The following is an 11,000-nucleotide window of genomic DNA, read 5'->3' as shown; positions in this document are numbered from 1 at the left end:
TTGTTGTTGTGACACTTGACACTGTTGTTGTAATTTCAACAATAGGTGTTGTCGAGGTTGTCACTGGGCCAGTGGTGACTTTTGGTGATGAGGTTGTCCCACTACTCACTGTAGTTTCTTCAGATGTAGTTGTTTCTGAAGGTTTAATTGTTGTTCCCTTAGTTGTTACTGACGGTGCTTCAGTGGTTGTGGTACCAACAGAAGGCCTTGATGTTACAACTGTTGTTTCAGGGCTTGTTGTTGTGACACTTGACACTGTTGTTGTAGTTTCAACAATAGGCGTGGTAGACGTAGTCACTGGGCCAGTGGTGACTTTTGGTGATGAGGTTGTCCCGCTACTCACTGTAGTTTCTTCAGATGTAGTTGTTTCTGAAGGTTTAGTAGTTGTTCCCTTAGTTGTTACTGACGATACTTCAGTGGTTGTGGTACCAACAGAAGGCCTTGATGTTACAACTGTTGTTTCAGGGCTTGTTGTTGTGACACTTGACACTGTTGTTGTAGTTTCAACAATAGGCGTTGTCGAGGTTGTCACTGGGCCAGTGGTGACTTTTGGTGATGAGGTTGTCCCACTACTCACTGTAGTTTCTTCAGATGTAGTTGTTTCTGAAGGTTTAGTAGTTGTTCCCTTAGTTGTTACTGACGGTACTTCAGTGGTTGTGGTACCAACAGAAGGGCTTGATGTTACAGCTGTTGTTTCAGGGCTTGTTGTTGTGACACTCTGGACTGTTGTTGTAGTTTCAACAATAGGCGTTGTCGAGGTTGTCACTGGGCCAGTGGTGACTTTTGGTGATGAGGTTGTCCCACTACTCACTGTAGTTTCTTCAGATGTAGTTGTTTCTGAAGGTTTAGTAGTTGTTCCCCTAGTTGTTACTGACGGTACTTCAGTGGTTGTGGTACCAACAGAAGGGCTTGATGTTACAACTGTTGTTTCAGGGCTTGTTGTTGTGACACTCTGCACTGTTGTTGTAGTTTCAACAATAGGCGTTGTAGACGTAGTCACTGGGCCAGTGGTGACTTTTGGTGATGAGGTTGTCCCGCTACTCACTGTAGTTTCTTCAGATGTAGTTGTTTCTGAAGGTTTAGATGTTGTTCCCTTAGTTGTTACTGACTGTACTTCAGTGGTTGTGGTACCAACAGAAGGGGTTGATGTTACAACTGTTGTTTCAGGGCTTGTTGTTGTGACACTTGACACTGTTGTAGTTTCAACAATAGGCGTTGTAGAGGTTGTCACTGGGCCAGTGGTAACTTCTTTTGATGGTTGAGTCGTTGCAACGCTTACAGTAGTTTCTTCAGATGTAGTTGTTTCTGAAGGTTTAGTAGTTGTTCCCTCAGTTGTTACTGACGGTACTTCAGTGGTTGTGGTACCAACAGAAGGGCTTGATGTTACAACTGTTGTTTCAGGGCTTGTTGTTGTGACACTTGACACTGTTGTTGTAGTTTCAACAATAGGTGTTGTCGAGGTTGTCACTGGGCCAGTGGTGACTTTTGGTGATGAGGTTGTCCCACTACTCACTGTAGTTTCTTCAGATGTAGTTGTTTCTGAAGGTTTAATTGTTGTTCCCTTAGTTGTTACTGACGGTGCTTCAGTGGTTGTGGTACCAACAGAAGGCCTTGATGTTACAACTGTTGTTTCAGGGCTTGTTGTTGTGACACTTGACACTGTTGTTGTAGTTTCAACAATAGGCGTGGTAGACGTAGTCACTGGGCCAGTGGTGACTTTTGGTGATGAGGTTGTCTGACTACTCACTGTAGTTTCTTCAGATGTAGTTGTTTCTGAAGGTTTAGTAGTTGTTCCCTTAGTTGTTACTGACGATACTTCAGTGGTTGTGGTACCAACAGAAGGCCTTGATGTTACAACTGTTGTTTCAGGGCTTGTTGTTGTGACACTTGACACTGTTGTTGTAGTTTCAACAATAGGCGTTGTCGAGGTTGTCACTGGGCCAGTGGTGACTTTTGGTGATGAGGTTGTCCCTCTACTCACTGTAGTTTCTTCAGATGTAGTTGTTTCTGAAGGTTTGGTAGTTGTTCCCTTAGTTGTTACTGACGGTACTTCAGTGGTTGTGGTACCAACAGAAGGGCTTGATGTTACAGCTGTTGTTTCAGGGCTTGTTGTTGTGACACTCTGGACTGTTGTTGTAGTTTCAACAATAGGCGTTGTCGAGGTTGTCACTGGGCCAGTGGTGACTTTTGGTGATGAGGTTGTCCCACTACTCACTGTAGTTTCTTCAGATGTAGTTGTTTCTGAAGGTTTAGTAGTTGTTCCCTTAGTTGTTACTGACGGTACTTCAGTGGTTGTGGTACCAACAGAAGGGCTTGATGTTACAACTGTTGTTTCAGGGCTTGTTGTTGTGACACTTGACACTGTTGTTGTAGTTTCAACAATAGGCGTTGTAGACGTAGTCACTGGGCCAGTGGTGACTTTTGGTGATGAGGTTGTCCCGCTACTCACTGTAGTTTCTTCAGATGTAGTTGTTTCTGAAGGTTTAGATGTTGTTCCCTTAGTTGTTACTGACGGTACTTCAGTGGTTGTGGTACCAACAGATGGACTTGATGTTACAACTGTTGTTTCAGAGCCTGCTGTTGTAACACTTGACACTGTTGTTGTAGTTTCAACAGTAGGCGTTGTCGAGGTAGTTACTGGGCCAGTGGTAACTTCTTTCGATGGTTGAGTCGTCGCCGCGCTTACGGTAGTTTCTTCAGATGTAGTTGTTTCTGAAGCCTTAGTGGTTGTTCCCTGAGTTGTTACTGACGGTACTTCAGTGGTTGTGGTACCAACAGAAGGGGTTGATGTTACAACTGTTGTTTCAGGGCTTGTTGTTGTGACACTTGACACTGTTGTTGTAGTTTCAACAATAGGCGTTGTCGAGGTAGTTACTGGGCCAGTGGTAACTTCTTTCGATGGTTGAGTCGTCGCCGCGCTTACGGTAGTTTCTTCAGATGTAGTTGTTTCTGAAGCCTTAGTGGTTGTTCCCTGAGTTGTTACTGACGGTACTTCAGTGGTTGTGGTACCAACAGAAGAGCTTGATGTTACAACTGTTGTTTCAGGGCTTGTTGTTGTGACACTTGACACTGTTGTTGTAGTTTCAACAATAGGCGTTGTAGACGTAGTCACTGGGCCAGTGGTGACTTTTGGTGATGAGGTTGTCCCGCTACTCACTGTAGTTTCTTCAGATGTAGTTGTTTCTGAAGGTTTAGTGGTTGTTCCCTCAGTTGTTACTGACGGTACTTCAGTGGTTGTGGTACCAACAGAAGGGGTTGATGTTACAACTGTTGTTTCAGGGCTTGTTGTTGTGACACTCTGCACTGTTGTTGTAGTTTCAACAATAGGCGTTGTCGAGGTTGTCACTGGGCCAGTGGTGACTTTTGGTGATGAGGTTGTCTCACTACTCACTGTAGTTTCTTCAGATGTAGTTGTTTCTGAAGGTTTAATTGTTGTTCCCTTAGTTGTTACTGACGGTGCTTCAGTGGTTGTGGTACCAACAGAAGGCCTTGATGTTACAACTGTTGTTTCAGGGCTTGTTGTTGTGACACTTGACACTGTTGTTGTAGTTTCAACAATAGGCGTTGTAGACGTAGTCACTGGGCCAGTGGTGACTTTTGGTGATGAGGTTGTCCCACTACTCACTGTAGTTTCTTCAGATGTAGTTGTTTCTGAAGGTTTAGATGTTGTTCCCTTAGTTGTTACTGACGGTACTTCAGTGGTTGAGGTACCAACAGATGGACTTGATGTTACAACTGTTGTTTCAGGGCTTGTTGTTGTGACACTTGACACTGTTGTTGTAGTTTCAACAATAGGCGTTGTCGAGGTTGTCACTGGGCCAGTGGTGACTTTTGGTGATGAGGTTGTCCCACTACTCACTGTAGTTTCTTCAGATGTAGTTGTTTCTGAAGGTTTAGTAGTTGTTCCCTTAGTTGTTACTGACGGTACTTCACTGGTTGTGGTACCAACAGATGGACTTGATGTTACAACTGTTGTTTCAGAGCCTGCTGTTGTAACACTTGACACTGTTGTTGTAGTTTCAACAGTAGGCGTTGTCGAGGTAGTTACTGGGCCAGTGGTAACTTCTTTCGATGGTTGAGTAGTCGGCGCGCTTACGGTAGTTTCTTCAGATGTAGTTGTTTCTGAAGCCTTAGTGGTTGTTCCCTGAGTTGTTACTGACGGTACTTCAGTGGTTGTGGTACCAACAGAAGGGGTTGATGTTACAACTGTTGTTTCAGGGCTTGTTGTTGTGACACTTGACACTGTTGTTGTAGTTTCAACAATAGGCGTTGTAGACGTAGTCACTGGGCCAGTGGTGACTTTTGGTGATGAGGTTGTCCCACTACTCACTGTAGTTTCTTCAGATGTAGTTGTTTCTGAAGGTTTAGTAGTTGTTCCCTTAGTTGTTACTGACGGTACTTCAGTGGTTGTGGTACCAACAGAAGGGCTTGATGTTACAGCTGTTGTTTCAGGGCTTGTTGTTGTGACACTCTGGACTGTTGTTGTAGTTTCAACAATAGGCGTTGTCGAGGTTGTCACTGGGCCAGTGGTGACTTTTGGTGATGAGGTTGTCCCACTACTCACTGTAGTTTCTTCAGATGTAGTTGTTTCTGAAGGTTTAGTAGTTGTTCCCTTAGTTGTTACTGACGGTACTTCAGTGGTTGTGGTACCAACAGAAGAGCTTGATGTTACAACTGTTGTTTCAGGGCTTGTTGTTGTGACACTTGACACTGTTGTTGTAGTTTCAACAATAGGCGTTGTAGACGTAGTCACTGGGCCAGTGGTGACTTTTGGTGATGAGGTTGTCCCGCTACTCACTGTAGTTTCTTCAGATGTAGTTGTTTCTGAAGGTTTAGATGTTGTTCCCTTAGTTGTTACTGACGGTACTTCAGTGGTTGTGGTACCAACAGATGGACTTGATGTTACAACTGTTGTTTTAGAGCCTGCTGTTGTAACACTTGACACTGTTGTTGTAGTTTCAACAGTAGGCGTTGTCGAGGTAGTTACTGGGCCAGTGGTAACTTCTTTCGATGGTTGAGTCGTCGCCGCGCTTACGGTAGTTTCTTCAGATGTAGTTGTTTCTGAAGCCTTAGTGGTTGTTCCCTGAGTTGTTACTGACGGTACTTCAGTGGTTGTGGTACCAACAGAAGGGGTTGATGTTACAACTGTTGTTTCAGGGCTTGTTGTTGTGACACTTGACACTGTTGTTGTAGTTTCAACAATAGGCGTTGTAGACGTAGTCACTGGGCCAGTGGTGACTTTTGGTGATGAGGTTGTCCCACTACTCACTGTAGTTTCTTCAGATGTAGTTGTTTCTGAAGGTTTAGTAGTTGTTCCCTTAGTTGTTACTGACGGTACTTCAGTGGTTGTGGTACCAACAGAAGGGCTTGATGTTACAGCTGTTGTTTCAGGGCTTGTTGTTGTGACACTCTGGACTGTTGTTGTAGTTTCAACAATAGGCGTTGTCGAGGTTGTCACTGGGCCAGTGGTGACTTTTGGTGATGAGGTTGTCCCACTACTCACTGTAGTTTCTTCAGATGTAGTTGTTTCTGAAGGTTTAGTAGTTGTTCCCTTAGTTGTTACTGACGGTACTTCAGTGGTTGTGGTACCAACAGAAGGCCTTGATGTTACAACTGTTGTTTCAGGGCTTGTTGTTGTGACACTTGACACTGTTGTTGTAGTTTCAACAGTAGGCGTTGTCGAGGTAGTTACTGGGCCAGTGGTAACTTCTTTCGATGGTTGAGTCGTCGCCGCGCTTACGGTAGTTTCTTCAGATGTAGTTGTTTCTGAAGCCTTAGTGGTTGTTCCCTGAGTTGTTACTGACGGTACTTCAGTGGTTGTGGTACCAACAGAAGGGGTTGATGTTACAACTGTTGTTTCAGGGCTTGTTGTTGTGACACTTGACACTGTTGTTGTAGTTTCAACAATAGGCGTTGTAGACGTAGTCACTGGGCCAGTGGTGACTTTTGGTGATGAGGTTGTCCCACTACTCACTGTAGTTTCTTCAGATGTAGTTGTTTCTGAAGGTTTAGTAGTTGTTCCCTTAGTTGTTACTGACGGTACTTCAGTGGTTGTGGTACCAACAGAAGGGCTTGATGTTACAGCTGTTGTTTCAGGGCTTGTTGTTGTGACACTCTGGACTGTTGTTGTAGTTTCAACAATAGGCGTTGTCGAGGTTGTCACTGGGCCAGTGGTGACTTTTGGTGATGAGGTTGTCCCACTACTCACTGTAGTTTCTTCAGATGTAGTTGTTTCTGAAGGTTTAGTAGTTGTTCCCTTAGTTGTTACTGACGGTACTTCAGTGGTTGTGGTACCAACAGAAGGCCTTGATGTTACAACTGTTGTTTCAGGGCTTGTTGTTGTGACACTTGACACTGTTGTTGTAGTTTCAACAATAGGCGTTGTAGACGTAGTCACTGGGCCAGTGGTGACTTTTGGTGATGAGGTTGTCCCACTACTCACTGTAGTTTCTTCAGATGTAGTTGTTTCTGAAGGTTTAGTAGTTGTTCCCTTAGTTGTTACTGACGGTACTTCAGTGGTTGTGGTACCAACAGAAGGGCTTGATGTTACAGCTGTTGTTTCAGGGCTTGTTGTTGTGACACTCTGGACTGTTGTTGTAGTTTCAACAATAGGCGTTGTCGAGGTTGTCACTGGGCCAGTGGTGACTTTTGGTGATGAGGTTGTCCCACTACTCACTGTAGTTTCTTCAGATGTAGTTGTTTCTGAAGGTTTAGTAGTTGTTCCCTTAGTTGTTACTGACGGTACTTCAGTGGTTGTGGTACCAACAGAAGAGCTTGATGTTACAACTGTTGTTTCAGGGCTTGTTGTTGTGACACTTGACACTGTTGTTGTAGTTTCAACAATAGGCGTTGTAGACGTAGTCACTGGGCCAGTGGTGACTTTTGGTGATGAGGTTGTCCCGCTACTCACTGTAGTTTCTTCAGATGTAGTTGTTTCTGAAGGTTTAGATGTTGTTCCCTTAGTTGTTACTGACGGTACTTCAGTGGTTGTGGTACCAACAGATGGACTTGATGTTACAACTGTTGTTTTAGAGCCTGCTGTTGTAACACTTGACACTGTTGTTGTAGTTTCAACAGTAGGCGTTGTCGAGGTAGTTACTGGGCCAGTGGTAACTTCTTTCGATGGTTGAGTCGTCGCCGCGCTTACGGTAGTTTCTTCAGATGTAGTTGTTTCTGAAGCCTTAGTGGTTGTTCCCTGAGTTGTTACTGACGGTACTTCAGTGGTTGTGGTACCAACAGAAGGGGTTGATGTTACAACTGTTGTTTCAGGGCTTGTTGTTGTGACACTTGACACTGTTGTTGTAGTTTCAACAATAGGCGTTGTAGACGTAGTCACTGGGCCAGTGGTGACTTTTGGTGATGAGGTTGTCCCACTACTCACTGTAGTTTCTTCAGATGTAGTTGTTTCTGAAGGTTTAGTAGTTGTTCCCTTAGTTGTTACTGACGGTACTTCAGTGGTTGTGGTACCAACAGAAGGGCTTGATGTTACAGCTGTTGTTTCAGGGCTTGTTGTTGTGACACTCTGGACTGTTGTTGTAGTTTCAACAATAGGCGTTGTCGAGGTTGTCACTGGGCCAGTGGTGACTTTTGGTGATGAGGTTGTCCCACTACTCACTGTAGTTTCTTCAGATGTAGTTGTTTCTGAAGGTTTAGTAGTTGTTCCCTTAGTTGTTACTGACGGTACTTCAGTGGTTGTGGTACCAACAGAAGGGCTTGATGTTACAACTGTTGTTTCAGGGCTTGTTGTTGTGACACTTGACACTGTTGTTGTAGTTTCAACAATAGGCGTTGTAGACGTAGTCACTGGGCCAGTGGTGACTTTTGGTGATGAGGTTGTCCCGCTACTCACTGTAGTTTTTTCAGATGTAGTTGTTTCTGAAGGTTTAGATGTTGTTCCCTTAGTTGTTACTGACGGTACTTCAGTGGTTGTGGTACCAACAGATGGACTTGATGTTACAACTGTTGTTTTAGAGCCTGCTGTTGTAACACTTGACACTGTTGTTGTAGTTTCAACAGTAGGCGTTGTCGAGGTAGTTACTGGGCCAGTGGTAACTTCTTTCGATGGTTGAGTCGTCGCCGCGCTTACGGTAGTTTCTTCAGATGTAGTTGTTTCTGAAGCCTTAGTGGTTGTTCCCTGAGTTGTTACTGACGGTACTTCAGTGGTTGTGGTACCAACAGAAGAGGTTGATGTTACAACTGTTGTTTCAGGGCTTGTTGTTGTGACACTTGACACTGTTGTTGTAGTTTCAACAATAGGCGTTGTAGACGTAGTCACTGGGCCAGTGGTGACTTTTGGTGATGAGGTTGTCCCGCTACTCACTGTAGTTTCTTCAGATGTAGTTGTTTCTGAAGGTTTAATTGTTGTTCCCTTAGTTGTTACTGACGGTACTTCAGTGGTTGTGGTACCAACAGAAGGGCTTGATGTTACAACTGTTGTTTCAGGGCTTGTTGTTGTGACACTTGACACTGTTGTTGTAGTTTCAACAATAGGCGTTGTAGACGTAGTCACTGGGCCAGTGGTGACTTTTGGTGATGAGGTTGTCCCGCTACTCACTGTAGTTTCTTCAGATGTAGTTGTTTCTGAAGGTTTAGATGTTGTTCCCTTAGTTGTTACTGACGGTACTTCAGTGGTTGTGGTACCAACAGAATGGGTTGATGTTACAACTGTTGTTTCAGGGCTTGTTGTTGTGACACTTGACACTGTTGTAGTTTCAACAATAGGCGTTGTAGAGGTTGTCACTGGGCCAGTGGTAACTTCTTTTGATGGTTGAGTCGTTGCAACGCTTACAGTAGTTTCTTCAGATGTAGTTGTTTCTGAAGGTTTAGTAGTTGTTCCCTCAGTTGTTACTGACGGTACTTCAGTGGTTGTGGTACCAACAGAAGGGCTTGATGTTACAACTGTTGTTTCAGGGCTTGTTGTTGTGACACTTGACACTGTTGTTGTAGTTTCAACAATAGGTGTTGTCGAGGTTGTCACTGGGCCAGTGGTGACTTTTGGTGATGAGGTTGTCCCACTACTCACTGTAGTTTCTTCAGATGTAGTTGTTTCTGAAGGTTTAATTGTTGTTCCCTTAGTTGTTACTGACGGTGCTTCAGTGGTTGTGGTACCAACAGAAGGCCTTGATGTTACAACTGTTGTTTCAGGGCTTGTTGTTGTGACACTTGACACTGTTGTTGTAGTTTCGACAATAGGCGTTGTAGACGTAGTCACTGGGCCAGTGGTGACTTTTGGTGATGAGGTTGGCCCACTACTCACTGTAGTTTCTTCAGATGTAGTTGTTTCTGAAGGTTTAATTGTTGTTCCCTTAGTTGTTACTGACGGTGCTTCAGTGGTTGTGGTACCAACAGAAGGCCTTGATGTTACAACTGTTGTTTCAGGGCTTGTTGTTGTGACACTTGACACTGTTGTTGTAGTTTCAACAATAGGCGTGGTAGACGTAGTCACTGGGCCAGTGGTGACTTTTGGTGATGAGGTTGTCCCACTACTCACTGTAGTTTCTTCAGATGTAGTTGTTTCTGAAGGTTTAGTAGTTGTTCCCTTAGTTGTTACTGACGATACTTCAGTGGTTGTGGTACCAACAGAAGGGCTTGATGTTACAACTGTTGTTTCAGGGCTTGTTGTTGTGACACTCTGCACTGTTGTAGTTTCAACAATGGGTGTTGTCGAGGTTGTCACTGGGCCAGTGGTGACTTTCGGTGATGAGGTTGTCTCACTACTCACTGTAGTTTCTTCAGATGTAGTTGTTTCTGAAGTTTTAATTGTTGTTCCCTTAGTTGTTACTGACGGTACTTCAGTGGTTGTGGTACCAACAGAAGGCCTTGATGTTACAACTGTTGTTTCAGGGCTTGTTGTTGTGACACTTGACACTGTTGTTGTAGTTTCAACAATAGGCGTTGTAGAGGTTGTCACTGGGCCAGTGGTAACTTCTTTCGATGGTTGAGTCGTCGCAACGCTTACGGTAGTTTCTTCAGATGTAGTTGTTTCTGAAGCCTTAGTGGTTGTTCCCTGAGTTGTTACTGACGGTACTTCAGTGGTTGTGGTACCAACAGAAGGGGTTGATTTTACAACTGTTGTTTCAGGGCTTGTTGTTGTCACACTTGACACTGTTGTTGTAGTTTCAACAATAGGCGTTGTAGACGTAGTCACTGGGCCAGTGGTGACTTTTGGTGATGAGGTTGTCCCACTACTCACCGTAGTTTCTTCAGATGTAGTTGTTTCTGAAGGTTTAATTGTTGTTCCCTTAGTTGTTACTGACGGTACTTCAGTGGTTGTGGTACCAACAGAAGGGCTTGATGTTACAACTGTTGTTTCAGGGCTTGTTGTTGTGGCACTTGACACTGTTGTTGTAGTTTCAACAATAGGCGTTGTAGACGTAGTCACTGGGCCAGTGGTGACTTTTGGTGATGAGGTTGTCCCACTACTCACTGTAGTTTCTTCAGATGTAGTTGTTTCTGAAGGTTTAGTAGTTGTTCCCTTAGTTGTTACTGACGGTACTTCAGTGGTTGTGGTACCAACAGAAGGGGTTGATGTTACAACTGTTGTTTCAGGGCTTGTTGTTGTGACACTTGACACTGTTGTTGTAGTTTCAACAATAGGCGTTGTAGAAGTAGTCACTGGGCCAGTGGTGACTTTTGGTGATGAGGTTGTCCCTCTACTCACTGTAGTTTCTTCAGATGTAGTGGTTTCTGAAGGTGTAGTAGTGGTTCCTGTAGTTGTTACTGACGGTACTTCAGTGGTTGAGGTACCAACAGATGGACTTGATGTTACAACTGTTGTTTCAGGGCTTGTTGTTGTGACACTTGACACTGTTGTTGTAGTTTCAACAATAGGCGTTGTAGACGTAGTCACTGGGCCAGTGGTGACTTTTGGTGATGAGGTTGTCCCACTACTCACTGTAGTTTCTTCAGATGTAGTTGTTTCTGAAGGTTTAGTAGTTGTTCCCTCAGTTGTTACTGACGGTACTTCAGTGGTTGTGGTACCAACAGAAGGACTTGATGTT

The sequence above is a fragment of the Clinocottus analis genome, unplaced genomic scaffold (genome assembly GCF_023055335.1).
Source record: "Clinocottus analis isolate CAN_PGR_092001 unplaced genomic scaffold, fCliAna1.0.p SCAF_51, whole genome shotgun sequence".
NCBI classification, from domain to species: domain Eukaryota; kingdom Metazoa; phylum Chordata; class Actinopteri; order Perciformes; family Cottidae; genus Clinocottus; species Clinocottus analis.
Note: the sequence above shows the minus strand (reverse complement) of the source record.